Consider the following 15,220-nt stretch of genomic DNA (forward strand, 5'->3'; position numbering starts at 1 on the left):
GAGAATTCACCATTAGGCAGGGAAAGTCCCAGACCAGTAACGTAGTCCAGGAGCCCTGGGATCCCTTTCCGAAAGGGTTTCTCCTATGCCAGACTTACGGTGCAACTCTTTGAAAACAGTACAAGTAGAGATGATCAGCCCTAACTCTTTATAATAATTGCTTGCAGCAGAACCTCACATTTTAATACTGACCCTAAGTCACAGATTAAAGAAAAAAGGCTGCATTTACTTAATGCATTGAGACATATTATTATTATTCATGAAGCACTCATATACCTTAGAAACAAGATGGTCAGCATTATCTTTACTGTAGTAGGTATGTCAGCAGTTTACTTTACTGGATCATCTGTTTCCTTATTCATTTCTGAGCTCTGAGCACTAATTCCCTCCTGCTTTACAAACTGTTTTAGGATGCATCCCTCCCCTCCGAACCGGGGGCGTAGCTATCATGGGGCCATGGGGGCATGGGCCCCCGTAGATTTGGCCCTGGACCCCCCCTGCCGTGACCCTCTCGACCCCCCCTTCTTGCCACCAACTCTCCCCTGCCACCGCGTACCTTTGCTGGCGGGGGACCCCAACCCCCACCAGCCGAAGTCCTCTTCTCGGCCGCGCAGCGTTGCTTGCTGAATGATCTGATCAAGTTTCTGTGCGTGCGTCTGATGTCCAGCACGTTGTACGTGCAGGACGTCAGACGCACGCACAGAAACAGATTCAAACTTGATCAGATCATTCGGCAACGCTGCGCAGCCGAGAAGAGGACTTCGGCTGGCGGGGGTTGGGGTCCCCCACCAGTAAAGGTATGCGGCGGGAGAGGGTTGGCGGCGGGAAGGGGGGGGTCGAGAGGGTTGCAGCACCGGGGAGTCGGTGGCGCTGGGGGGGGGAGGCTAAAATGTGCCCCCTCACCTCGGGCTCTGGACCCCCCTCCCATCGAAGTCTGGCTACGCCCTTGCTCCGAACATATATATATATATATATATATATATATATATATATATATATATATATATATAAATCACACTTTAGACTAAGGACTGCAGATTGTGATTTGCATTACAGTGAAAAAAAAATATATATATATTTATAGCATTTATATCCCACAATTTTCCCACCCACGGGCAGGCTCAATGTGGCTTACAACAGTTTACAAAAACATACAACAATTCAGCAAACAAACAATCAATTTGATAGGCGTGAAAGAGAGAAAGGGGAAAAGCAAAGGAGGGAAAAGGAAAAAGAGTAGAGGTGATCAAAATGCCGCTACGACAGTTACAGTTCAGAAGTAAGAGATGCTAGGCGGGTTTGGAGCGTAAGCGTTTCCAAATAAAAAGGTCTTGAGGCACTTTTTGAAGGTCGGGTGATCGGGGGTAAGTTTGACCAATTTAGGTAGACCATTCCACAAATGAGCGCTAACATAGGAGAAGGTGGATGCGTAGGTGGTCTTATACTTGAGGCCACAAAGTATTGGGTAATGGAGATTTAATAATATATATTTTTCACTGTAATGCAAATCACAATCTGCAGTCCTTAGTCTAAAGTGTGATTTACAGGACTAGACATTTGGGAACTGGACAACATTTTGAAGAAAGGGGAGCATATTCCCAAAAGGAGGGGGCTCCACTGAATTAGTATGAAATCCAGGGGTTGATGGTAACATTTAAAAAGGAAACAGAGCAGCTTTTAATTCGAACATGGGATAAACTCAGGAGCATCCCAAGCTGGAAATGCAAGCTGTGTGGAACCGCCCCCAAACATTCCCTCCTCACTCAGGACATCCTGGTCAAGCACAGAAGCCAACTGACCAGGTGCAATTTTGGTCCACCCGCTTCCCTTGCATCCTGTGCTGTACATCCCTCGCTATGGCCCTGGGTTAACCAACAGTTGCTCAATAGCACATTAGAAAAAGTTAGCTATGAAGGCTACTGACACAACAGGGAAGTCGGAACACCCTGACAGAGGGGGTTGCAATACCGGCAAAAGTAGCCCAGGTGTCTTTAAGTATAGTGCAGATGCAGTCAAAAAATTCCAAATTATCTCTCTCTAGGAGAGAGTCCTCAGGAAAAATGTATCCTCAATCAGTAGGATCTTTAGCTCATAAGTACATAAGTACTACTACTACTACTACTAATAGCATTTATATAGCGCTACCAGACGCATGCAGCGCTGTACATTTGACATAGAGAGACAGTCCCTGCTCAAAGAGCTTACAATCTAGGTAAAACAGACAGACAAGACAGTACGGGCAAGAGAATTGCAAGGTAAAGAGGAACAGGGGAGAAGGAGGGCAAATGAGTAGTGGTTAGGAGCCAAAGGCAGTAGTGAAAAGGTGAGCTTTCAGCATAGATTTATCAATAGAAATCAAACAAAATAAAACATGGAAAAGAAAATAAGATGATACCTTTTTTATTGGACATAACTTAATACATTCTTGATTAGCTTTCGAAGGTTGCCCTTCTTCGTCAGATCGGAAATAAGCAAATGTGCTAGCTGACAGTGTATATAAGTGAAAACATTCAAGCATTACTATGACAGTCTGACAGGGTGGGAGGATGGGGGTGGGTAGGAGGTATACATGGGGACATCAAAGCATATCATTGATATTCTAACAGGATGGGTGTGGATATGTGAGGGGTGGGGTGATCAACAGAGAAATACAGCTTTATGGTTTATAATGGGCTAGGAACCCCAGATCCTTGTTAAGTCCTTTCTGTTGGGTGTTAAAATATTCAATCATTCTGACTTCAAAGGTCTTACGTTCTTGTATGGTTTTAAAGTTACCTTTCAGGATTCTCACTGTGAAGTCACTGGTACAGTGTCCTGGTCCTGTAAAATGCTGACCAACAGGCGTGGGAGCCCTACTGGCACCAGTATTGTTCATATGATGTCTATGTAAATTGAATCTTGTCTTAAGCATCTGGCCTGTTTCTCCAATATAGCATCCTTCGTTACATTTTTTACACTGAATGATATATACCACATTGGAAGATGAGCAAGTGAAAGATCCCTTTATGTTGAATATCTTTCCTTTGTGGATGACTTTGGGGTCCTGTGAAATATTTTGGCATAGTTTGCAACTGGATAAATTACAGGGAAGTGTGCCCTTCTGTTCCTTTTCAGTCTGTGATGGAAGTTTACTTCTGATTAGCTTGTGTTTTAAATTGGGTGGCTGTCGGAAGGCCAGTACTGGTGGGGATGGGAATATCTCTTTCAGTAATTCATCCTCCTGGAGTATAGGTTGTAGATCTCTTATGATTTTCCTCAGTTTTTCCAGCTCTGGATTGTAAGTCACTACAAGCGGGATTCTGTCTGTGGATTTTTTCTTTTTGTACTGTAGCAGATTCTCCCTGGGTGTTTTGAGGGAGGAGGCAATATTCTTGGAGATTATTTTGGGGTTGTAGCCTTTCTGTTTGAAGGATTCAGTCAGGCTTTTAAGGTGTCTGTCTCTGTCCCCTGGGTCAGAGCAGATACGGTGGTATCTTGTGGCTTGGCTGTAAATGATGGCTGTAGATTTAAAAACAGGTACATAAGTAATGCCACACTGGGAAAAGACCAAGGGGCCATCGAGCCCAGCATCCTGTCCACGACAGCGACCAATCCAGGACTTTAGGGAACCGTCTAAACCCTTTTTAAACTCTGCCAAGCTAACCGCCTTCACCACATTCTCCGGAAACGAATTTCAGAGTTTAATTATGCGTTGGGTGAAGAAATGTATGTAAGGAGTCTTGTAGCCTTATATCAACAGGAAGAGTATTCCACATGGCAGGACCTACAACACGAAAGATCCTTTTCCTAATTCATTCATGTTGTATTTGTTTAAATGTGAGTATAATAAGTAAATGTCGCTGACTCAATCTAAGGGTATGTTGAGAAGTGTTAGGAAATAATAAAGCTGACAGGAATTGTGGAAGGAACAATACTTTATAGGATATACGAGATGCAATTGGTAACCAATGGCCTCATGTAAAAGTAATAACCAAGGGAGACGTCTAAAAATTCAGTCTTTATTAGGAAACATCAAATGACTCTAATGAAGACTGAATTTTTAGACGTCTCCCTTGGTTATTACAAAGGCCAGACCATCCTACTCCTCTTTGCTGTACTGTTTTGAAGTAGGATTGTGGGTTCCTCCACCTTCTGTGGTCGTTCCTCGTCCTCATGTAAAAGTGGCATCACGTGGTCACATTTATCCCTATGTGTATAGCCTGGCAGGTATATTGTACATATGTGCCTGCCGTTGCTAGATACATATATATGTGTCAGTTTTAGAATGTGAAAATACATGTGTGTTCTCTCTCAAAGGGGCCCTTTTACTAAGCCGCATAGGCGCCTGAGCGCGCGCAATGCGTGCCAATTCTGAGTTACCGCCTGGCTACCGCGTGGCCCTTGTGGTAATTTCATTTTTGGTGTGAATATGCTACGTGCAACCGAAAAATATTTTTTATTTTCTTGGGCGAGTCAGCTACACACGTCAAGTGGCATTTGACAGGCATAGGTCATTAACGCGTGAGACTTCACCGCTAGATCTATGGCTGGCGGTAAGGTCTCAGACCCAAAATAGATGCACGGCCATTTTCATTTTGCCACACATCCATTTTCGGCATTTAAAAAGGCAATTTTTTTTACAGGTGCGCTAAAAAATGATTCTGCGCGCACCCAAAACACGCGTCTTCACTACCGCAGGCCATTTTTCAGCGCATCTTAGTAAAAGGACCCCCAAATTTGCTACTATTAAATATCTTTAGCTCTAAACGTATTGTAATTTGTGTTATATTCCGTATATTATTATGTTTTATTCACTTTATTGTTTGTTTGTAAGCCACATTGAACTTGAGTCTATTTCGGGTTCATGTGGGGTATAAATGTCATGAATGAATAAATAAATAAATACAATTACCCACCAGGCCTCAACATGGCTGAAATTTAGTTTCTGGTCAATATACAATCCATTATGACAAGATTAAGCAAAACGTAAACATTAGATTAGAGCACAGGTTCTTAACTCAGTCCTCTTGACACGCCCAGCCAATCAGGTTTTCAGGATCTCCACAAGGAATAGACATTATAAGATAGATTTGCCTCCAATGGAGGGAGGGCATGAAGATCTGTCTCATGCATATTAATTGTGGATATTCTGAAAACCTGGCTGGCTGGGTTGAGAATTCCTGGATTAGAGTAATGGTGATTCTATTTTTTTGCATCTTCATTCACCTCTCCTTGCTTTTAAATATTTTATTTATTTTATTTTATTTTATTTATTAGGAATTATTTACCACCTTTTTGGAGGAATTCACTCAAGGCGGTATACGATAAGACTAAATCAAACATGAGCAATAGACAATTACAGCAGTAAAAATATTTAAATAACAATACAAAGTATACGTAACATAGTAACATAGTAGATGACGGCAGAAAAAGACCTACACGGTACATCCAGTCTGCCCAACCAGATAAACTCACATGTGCTACTTTTGTGTATACCTTACCTTGATTTGTACCTTCCTTTTCAGGGCACAGACCCTATAAGTCTGCCCAGCACTATCCCCGCCTCCCAACCACAGGTTCTGGCACAGACCGTATAAGTCTGCCCAGCACTATCCCCGCCTCCCAACCACCAGCCCCTCCTCCCACCACCAGTTCTGGCACAGACCGTATAAATCTGCCCAGCATTATCCCCGCCTCCCAACCACCAGCCCCGCCTCCCACCACAGGTTCTGGCACAGACCATATAAATCTGCCCAGCACTATCCCCGCCTCCCAACCACCAGCCCCGCCTCCCACCACCGGCTCTGGCACAGACCGTATAAGTCTGCCCAGCACCATCCCCATCTCCCAACCACCATCCCCGCCTCCCACCACCGGCTCTGGCACAGACCGTATAAGTCTGCCAAGCACTATCCCCGCCTCCCACCACCGGCTCTGGCACAGAGCGTATAAGTCTGCCCAGCACCATCCCCGCCTCCCAACCACCAGCCCCGCCTCCCACCACCGGCTCTGGCACAGACCGTATGTCTGCCCAGCACTATCCCCACCTCCCAACCATTCTCTTCAGCTATCTGTGCTGTACTCATGCTCTACATCAGTGTGTCACCCGCGCGGGGCCCTTGGCATAGTACACTACTTACAATGTCAACACAATAGTAATAGAACATTTTAATTGACAGTGAAGGGTATAAGCAAAGATGGAACATATAGATAGGTAAGAGAGTAAGAGGAGTTAGAAAGTAAGGTGACTAATTTAAAGAACGTTCTTAACTTGTTTCTCTTATAATTGATAAATAAAGTGGTTTATTATGTTTTTACTTTTACATAGGACAACCTAAGGTGAGTCTCTTCATGAAGGCGGTTAATAAAGTCCAATAGATAAATACAGGTATTGCAGTCTCGGCTGGACCTTGGGCTCTGAGTAATGGCACCTTTCTAGCTTCCCTCCCAAGGGCTGGACTCCACCTCTGCTACTGAGGTCACCTCAAATCCAAACATCTTTGCCCATAATCTCCTCCCCTCCGTAAGCAGGATCAGTCAGTATGAATGGAGAGGAGGGTCAGACAGGCAGTGAGATCGTTATGTAAGGCAGCAGCTGAGAGGCAGGGGAACTGGTGAAAACTGGGACAGGTGTCAAGCCGAATTTGAACAGGGGACCGGCTTCCGGAGCGCTGTGGGGCAGGCGTTTTGGCTTCTGTAAACCCAGAAGCTCCCCAGGTCAAATGTCTGAATGGACTGCTAAAGGTGAGTAAACAGAGCTCTCGGCAGGAGCCTATCTGGATTTGCTCATTCTTTAAGGATTTACTGAAAGCCTCTTAGGAGCTGATCAGGTACTGGCAATAGCCTGAATTAAAAATCCACAATGTGATCCGTGTGTTTTCCTTAGCCTAGACGAGCAACTCTTTGAATTTAATCAGATTTTTTTTTTTTTTGGGGGGGGGGGGGGGGGGGGGGTAGGGGTTTGGAATTTCCCAGGTCTCTGTTAAGAAGTTAAAGCATGGGTTACCTTTCCAAAGCAATGTGGAATTTAGTGGATTAAGGTTTTTTTTTCTAGAGGGGGATTTTTACTGAGTGGATTAATTCTGTTCTTTACAGTAGTGTGAGTCGAATTGTCATTGAAACATTTCCTTGTATCAGACACACATTGATACCACGAATTCATTACGTTTTTTTGTCTTATGTTTTCCTCTGGTGCCTGGTTTGATTTTCAGAGAGGGCAAACCACATTCGACTTAATTGGCTGGGGCAGTAAATCAGCTGAAGCCAAAAGGTCAGGTGTATTTCACGTAGCAATCCAGCTCCTTCCAAGATTTCTGTCCAAGAACGACGGGTATCGGTGTTATTTTGAAAATGGGGAAGGAATAGGTAGTCGTTTGGGGGAAGTTCATGAGCAAACTCTAGCATTAGGGAAGTAATGGGTAGTTTATTGGTTCTGGCTAATACTAAACTCTTGTTAAATCTCCTTTATCGGTCTGAAATGTCAGCAAAGGCAACTTTAAATATAAAAAGTCATCAACCCAGCTGTTTTGTCATTAATGATAGTTTTGCTTCTCATTGGTTTCAAAGACATCATTAATGACAAAACAGCTGGGTTGATGACTTTTTATATTTAAAGCTCTTGTTAAAGGTATAAAAGAATGCGGAATCTTAGCGGAGATTGGCTGGCGACGCCGGTAATTGGAGAGTAAAACCAGTGCTGGGCGGACTTCTACGGTCTGCGCCCTGAGAAAGGCAGGGACAAATCAAACTCAGGTATACATATAAAGTATCACATACCATGTAAAATGAGTTTTTATCTTTAGGCAGACTGGATGGCTGGTAAGGTCTTTATCTGCTGTCATTTACTATGTTACTCTTTGGGGTTCTACGTGGAATGTTGCTACTAATTGGGATTCCGGAATCTTGTAACTCTTTAGGATTCCAGAACCTTCAGAACTTTTAGTACAAGAACAGTGCTGGGCAGACTTCTACGGTCTGTGCCCTGAGAATGGCAAGGACAAATCAAACTTGGGTATACATATAAAGTATCACATACCACTTAAAATGAGTTTATCTTGTTGAGCAGACTGGATGGACCATTCAGGTCTTTATCTGCCGTCTTGTACTATGTTACTATGGTATATATCCTTCAAATGCAGATTTTTCTTTTCTTGCTGTCCGAGCAATGATTAAACCTCAGATCCCACAGTGAACCTGACAGGGCTGTTCAAGTTTAGCACAGAGTCATGTAAATGCATTTCATTTCATTTTATGAGAGAAATTATGCATTTCTTCTCCACCTGCTACCCAATCCCACAGTCCTCCTCAGATATTTGTACTTTCTTCCTGAGATATATCACAGTGTAGATAAAAGACACCAATGACAGCGGAGGGATTTTGATTCCTGGGCCGGACAGGATTGCAGATGCTGTAGAGAGTGTGTTCAAAGCCTCAGTCACCACTAGAGAATGACATGGGGACAAAGTTTGTCCCCACCCCGTCCCCGTGGGTTCTCTCCCCGTCCCTTCCCCCGTTCCCGTGGGCTCTGTCCTCATCTACAGAAGCCTTGAACACATGATTTTATATTTAAATCTTTTTATTAAGGTATAAAAAGGAACAATATGCTGTGCAACTGTTGTACATAAGTACATACGTAATGCCATACTGGGAAAAGACCAAAGGCCCATCAAGCCCAGCATCCTGTCCCCAACAGCGGCCAATCCAGGTCAAGGGTACCTGGCAAGCTTCCCAAACATACAAACATTCTTTACATGTTATTCCCAAGTCCATTTAGTAGCGGTCTATGGACTTGTCCTTTAGGAAACCGTCCAAACCCCTTTTAAACTCTGCCAAGCTAACCGCCTTCACCATGTTATCCGGCAACAAATTCAAGAGTTTAATTACGCGTTGGGTGAAGAAACATTTTCTCCTATTTGTTTTAAATGTACTACACTGTAGTTTCATCGCATGCCCCCTAGTCCTAGTATTTTTGGAAAGCGTGAACAGACGCTTCACATCCACCTGTTCCACTCCACTCATTATTTTATATACCTCTATCGTGTCTCCCCTCAGCCATCTCTTCTCCAAGCTGAAAAGCCCTAGCCTCCGTAGTCTTTCTTCATAAGGAAGTCGTCCCATCCCTGCTATCATTTTCGTCGCCCTTCGCTACACCTTTTCCAATTCCACTCTATCTTTCTTGAGATGCGGTGACCAGAATTATGTATAAATTACAAATAGAAAACAATAATAACAATGAACAGCTATAATAACCCTTCTTCTCACCACCACCCCTTACCCTTCCAACTAGAAAATGACATGGGGACAAAGTCTGTCCCCATCCCCATCCCATTCTCTAGTCACCACACAATGATGAAACCTAGTGGGCAGAGTTAGGATCCACCTTATCCAAGTACCGGTGGGATTTTAGCCCCCAACCAAGGAATATCACTGTGTTGGCTGGGCTGATTGAGTTTTTGAGGAGAGGGTACAATATGGGGGGAAAAGATCCTAGTTAGTTGCAATTAAAAGTTCAGGCTGCTGTAGCCCTGCAGAGGGCAGTTCCAGTTTAATTGCAAGCTCAAAGGAGCGGGAGAAAACTGCCATGCCTTCCTCCCAAAAAATTTCATACAGTAAAGTCATGCGGAAATTATTCATCTGAAAACTGTGAGTCACGTGTTCCCTGAATTTGTGGAAACCAAGGATGCAACATAGTCTATGGTATAGATTCCTACAGTGTTCGTGGCTTGATTTCATGGTGTTCTAAACCTTAAATATAGCCATGTAGGGGTAGATTCTATAAGTGGTACCTAAAACTCAGTGCCAAAAACTTTACACACTGAGCAGTATTCTATAACGGGTATGCCAGTGGGGTCGCTACGGATGCCTTAGGGGCCTGCCCCCCCCCAAATTGGATCCAGGGACCCTTGTTTGACTGGTGGGGGTCTAAAACCGAGCATGCACGTGATGTGAGGGGAAGCAGGGCAGGCAATGTGCAGAGAACAGCGCTGGAGAAAGGCTTCAGCTGGCGGGGGTTGGGGACCCCCTGCCAGCCAAGGTATGTGGGGTTGCGGCAGGTAGGCAGGCCAAACTGTGCCCCCTCATTTTGGGCTCTGGACTCCGCCAAACGTTGAGGTCTGGCTACACCCCTGGAGTATGCCTCCTTTATAGAATAGCGCTTACGGCACATACAGCTCCTATCTTTAGGCAGCTGCAATTACGCCTTCTAAAAGCAGGTGTAAATGCCGTTATTTAAATTAGGTGCGGTTCGGCTGAGTTCTTTATTTGCACACGTAAAAATTTTGGAATGCCCCCTCCCCCAATTTACATGTGGATCGTTATAGAATACGATTCCAATTCAATTCAAACAAATTCTTGTATACTGCTAATATCCCCTTTTCAGGGTTCAGTGCGGTTTACAGTCTAGGTAATAGTGTTAGTGTGAGGTAGGAGAAGATTAGATACCATTGATGTAATGTATGAGATCAAAAATATTATAAGAAAGGACAGTGGGTGGTACTAGGAGGTGGAAGTCATAATGAATTATTATGAAGCAGTCTTTGGGAAGAGAGAGGTGTTTAGCCTCTTCCTGAAGCTAAGCTAGCTGTTTTCTGTTCTGATGGCAGTAGGTTTAACGGGTAATAGAAAGCTGTAAATCTTCTGATATCGAGTTGTCTTTTGAAAGGATGACACTAGAATCAGCAGTTCTTTCAGTGTGTTAGAGTGGGCCAGAGGTAGCGAAGCGGTCTCAGTCGGCAGTTCAGAGGTGAAACCCTTTAGGATTTGAAAAGCTAAACAAGCAGCTTTGAACCCGAGTCTTTCTGCTATGGGGAGCCAGTGCAGTTTGTTGAGATGAGGTGAAACACTGGTATATCTATTTAGTCTAGCAGCTGTATTCTGTATGATTTGCCGTTTTTTTCTCATATTGACACTTAATGCCAAGAAATAGACCGTTTCAGTAATCCAAGTGAGGTAGAACTAACATTTGGATTAGTAGTGCGAAGGCTTTTTTGATTGAAGAATGATCTGACTTAGACGTAGCTGTCTTATTTTGAATAGTGTTTTTTTTCCATAGCTGGTTAATATGGGATGAGAAGGTGAGTGAAGAATCGATCAAGACCCCTAATACTCTGGTTTCAGACCCAACTGTAAAGCTTTGACCATTGGACAAAGATATTGATAATGGGACCTCAACTCCCTGATTTTGTTCCTCTGGTGCCTGGATTGATTTTCAGAGGGGGCAAACCACATTAGAGTTAATGGCTGGGGCAGTAAATCAGCTGAAGCCAAAAGGTCAGGTGTATTTCACGTAGCATTTCAGCTCCTTCCAAGATTTCTGCACTGAACCAACGGGACGGGAATCTGTGTTATTTTGAAAATGGGGGGGGGGGGGGGGGGGGAAGTTCATGAACAAACTCTAACATTAGGGAAGTAATGGTTTGCTTATTGGTTCTGGCTAATGCTAAGCTCTTGTTAAATCTCCTTAATCGGTCTGAAATGTCGTCAAAGGTAACTTTAAATATAAAAAGTCATCAACCCAGCTGTTTTGTCATTTAATTTTTTTTTGTTACAGTTGTACCCCACGCTTTCCCACTCATGGCAGGCTCAATGCGGCTTACATATTGTATACAGGTACTTATTTGTACCTGGGGCAATGGAGGGTTGAGTGACTTGCCCAGAGTCACAAGGAGCTGCCTGTGCCTGAAGTGGGAATCGAACTCAGTTCCTCAGGACCAAAGTCCACCACCCTAACCACTAGGCCACTCCTCCACTGTTGCTACTATTTGAGATTCCACATGAAATGTTGCTATTCCACTAGCAACATTCCATGTAGAAGTCGGCCCTTGCAGATCACCAATGTGGCCGCGTGGCCGCGCAGGCTTCTGCTTCTGTGAGTCTGGCATCCTGAAACAGAAGCCTGCGCAGCCTTCTACATGGAATGTTGATAGCATTCCATGTAGAATCTCCAATAGTAGCAACATTCCATGTAGAATCTCCAATAGTATCTATTTTATTTTTGTTGCATTTATACTCTGCGCTTTCCCACTCATGGCAGGCTCAATGCGGCTTACATGGGGCAATGGAGGGTTAAGTGACTTGCCCAGAGTCACAAGGAGCTGCCTGTGCCTGAAGAGGGAATCAAACTCAGTTCCTCAGTTCCCCAGGACCAAAGTCCACCACCCTAACCACTAGGCCACTCCTCCACTGTTGCTACTATTTGAGATTCTACATGGAATGTTGCTATTCCACTAGCAACATTCCATGTAGAAGTCAGCCCTTGCAGATCACCAATGTGGCCGCGTGGCCGCGCAGGCTTCTGCTTCTGTGAGTCTGACGTCCTGAAACAGAAGCCTGCGCACCCTTCTACATGGAATGTTGATAGCATTCCATGTAGAATCTCCAATAGTAGCAACATTCCATGTAGAATCTCCATTAGTATCTATTTTATTTTTGTTACATTTGTACCCTGCGCTTTCCCACTCATGGCAGGCTCAATGCGGCTTACATGGGGCAATGGAGGGTTAAGTGACTTGCCCAGAGTCACACCAATGTGGCCGCGCAGGCTTCTGCTTCTGTGAGTCTGACGTCCTGCACGTACGTGCAGGACGTCAGACTCACAGAAACAGAAGCCTGCGCAGCCTTCTACATGGAATGCTGCTAGTGGAATAGCAACATTCCATGTAGAATCTCCAATACTAGCAACATTCCATGTAGAATCTCCATTAGTATCTATTTTATTTTTGTTACATTTGTACCCTGCGCTTTCCCACTCATGGCAGGCTCAATGCAGCTTACATGGGGCAATGGAGGGTTAAGTGACTTGCCCAGAGTCACAAGGAGCTGCCTGTGCATGAAGTTATTAATGATAGTTTTGTTTCTCTTTGGTTTCAAAGACAACTGTCTTTCAAACCAAAGAGAAGCAAAACTATCATTAATGACAAAACAGCTGGGTTGATGACTTTTTATATTTAACGCTCTTGTTAAAGGCACAAAAGCAAGCAGTATAGATCCTTCAAATTCAGATTTTTTTTTTTCTTGCTGTCCTTCGAGCAATGATTAAACCTCAGCTCCCACAGGGAACCTGACAGGGCTGCTCAAGATTAGCCCAATCATGTAACTTTGCTTAAAGCCCACCTCTTCAATGCTGCGTTCGGCACCTAACCCTTACCGTTCAGTGAATCCAGACTGCCCCAATGTGACTGCCCCTATCGGACCGACCGTTCACTTGTCTATTAGATTGTAAGCTCTTTGAGCAGGGACTGTCTCTCTTTGTTAAATTGTACAGCGCTGCGTAACCCTAGTAGCGCTCTAGAAATGTTAAGTAGTAGTAGTATTACATATAGCAGTGATTTAACCAGAGCTGAGATTGTGATGTCATAATGCCTCATTCCACCAATGCCTAAGAGCCAACCTCATCAGTGATGTCACAATGGCTTGATTGTCCTATATTTGTCTCACTCTTATCTATTAGATTGTAAGCTCTTTGAGCAGGGACTGTCTCTCTTTGTTAAATTGTACAGCGCTGCGTAACCCTAGTAGCGCTCTAGAAATGTTAAGTAGTAGTAGTAGTAACTGCATTTCATTTTATGAGATGAATTATGCATTTCTTCTCCACCTGCTACCCAATCCCACAGTCCTCCTCAGATATTTGCACTTTCTTCCTGAGATATATCACAGTGTAGATAAAAGACACCAATGATATCGGAGGGATTTTGATTCCTGGGCCGGCCAGGATTGCAGATGCTGTAGAGAGTGTGTTCAAAGCCCCAGTCACCACTAGAGAATGACATGGGGACAAAGTTTGTCCCCACCCCGTGGGTTCTGTCCCCGTCCCTTCCCCCGTTTCCATGGGCTCCGGCCTCATCTACAGAAGCCTCGAACACTTATGATTTTATATTTAAATCTTTTTATTAAGGTATAAAAACGAACAATTTGCTATGCAACTGTTGTGTATAAATTACAAATAGAAAACAATAATAACAATGAACAGCTATAATAACCCTTCTTCTCACCACCACCGTCTACCCTTCCAACTAGAAAATGATACTGGGACAAAGTCTGTCCCCATGCCCTCCCCGTCCCCATCCCCTGTCATTCTCTAGTCACCACACAATGATGAAACCTAGTGGGCAGAGTTAGGATCCACCTTATCTAAGTACTGGTGGGATTGTGGCTCCCAATCAAGAAGTATCACTGTATTGCCTGGGCTGAATGAGTTTTGGAGGAGAGGGTACAATATGGGGGGAAAAGATCCCAGTTAGCTGCAAATAAAAGTTCAGGGTGCTATAGCCCTACAGAGAAGAGTTCCAGTTCAATTGCAAACTCAAAGGAGCAAGAGAAATCTGCCATGTCTTCCTCCCAAAAAAATTCATATAGTAAAGTCATGCAGAAATTATTCATCTGCAAACTGTGAGTCACATGTTCTGAATTTGTGGAAGCCAAGGATGCAACATAGTCTATGGTGTAGATTCCTACATTGTTCACTGCATGAATTCATGGTGTTCTAAAGTAAGCCTTAAATATAGCCACATAGGTGTAAATTCAGTAAGTGGTCCCTAAAAATCAGCAACACAACCAGAAAAGTGGAAAGAACAGCAGTGTCCCACGAACAGTTGCAGGAGGAAAGTGGAAACAGAGAATCTGGCTCTTCTGTTTTTTGAAGAGCCTGTTTCTGTTTCTACTCTCTGCTTAAAAATCAACACCAAACATTTTATGCACGGAGTGCTATTCTATAAGGGGTATACTAGTAGCATAGCTATGGGAGGGCCTTAGGGCCTGGGCCCCCCAAATTGGATCTGGGGCCCCTGGCTTGGCTGGCAGGTGTCCCCAACCCCTGCCAGCTGAAACCTTTCTCCAGTGCTGTTCTCTGCACATTGCCCCCCCCCCCCCGGTTCCTCTCATGTCGTATTCATGCTCGGTTATAGTGAAACTGAGGGACCATAGGGACCCCCGGCAGCCAAGGTATGTGGGGTTGCAGCAAGGAGGTAGGCCAAACTGTGGGCCCCCACATTTTGGGCTCTGGACCCCCCAAATATTGAGGTCTGGCTACACCCCTGGGGTATGCGTCCTTTATAGAATAGCGCTTAGGGCACAAACGGCATCAAACTTTAGGCACCAGCAATTAACATAGTAACACAGTAGATGACGGCAGAAAAAGACCTGCACGGTCCATCCAGTTTGCCCAACAAGATAACTCGTATGTGCTACTTTTTGTGTATACCTTACCTTGATTTGTATCTGCCATTTTCAGGGCACAGACCGTAGA

At 44.2% G+C, this 15,220-nt stretch overlaps 1 protein-coding gene across 1 annotated transcript in view; it reads left to right on the plus strand.

The window, feature by feature from the left end:
* The first annotated feature begins 6,495 nt into the window (after window positions 1–6,495).
* Window positions 6,496–15,220, plus strand: part of MYO7A (myosin VIIA) — a 324,978-nt gene continuing 316,253 nt past the window's right edge. Inside the window, exon 1 of the mRNA XM_030200068.1 lies at window positions 6,496–6,723. The gene's annotated coding sequence lies outside the window, so the exon portion shown is untranslated. The remainder of the gene's footprint in view (window positions 6,724–15,220) is intronic.

The sequence above is a fragment of the Microcaecilia unicolor genome, chromosome 4, assembly GCF_901765095.1.
Source record: "Microcaecilia unicolor chromosome 4, aMicUni1.1, whole genome shotgun sequence".
NCBI lineage: Eukaryota > Metazoa > Chordata > Amphibia > Gymnophiona > Siphonopidae > Microcaecilia > Microcaecilia unicolor.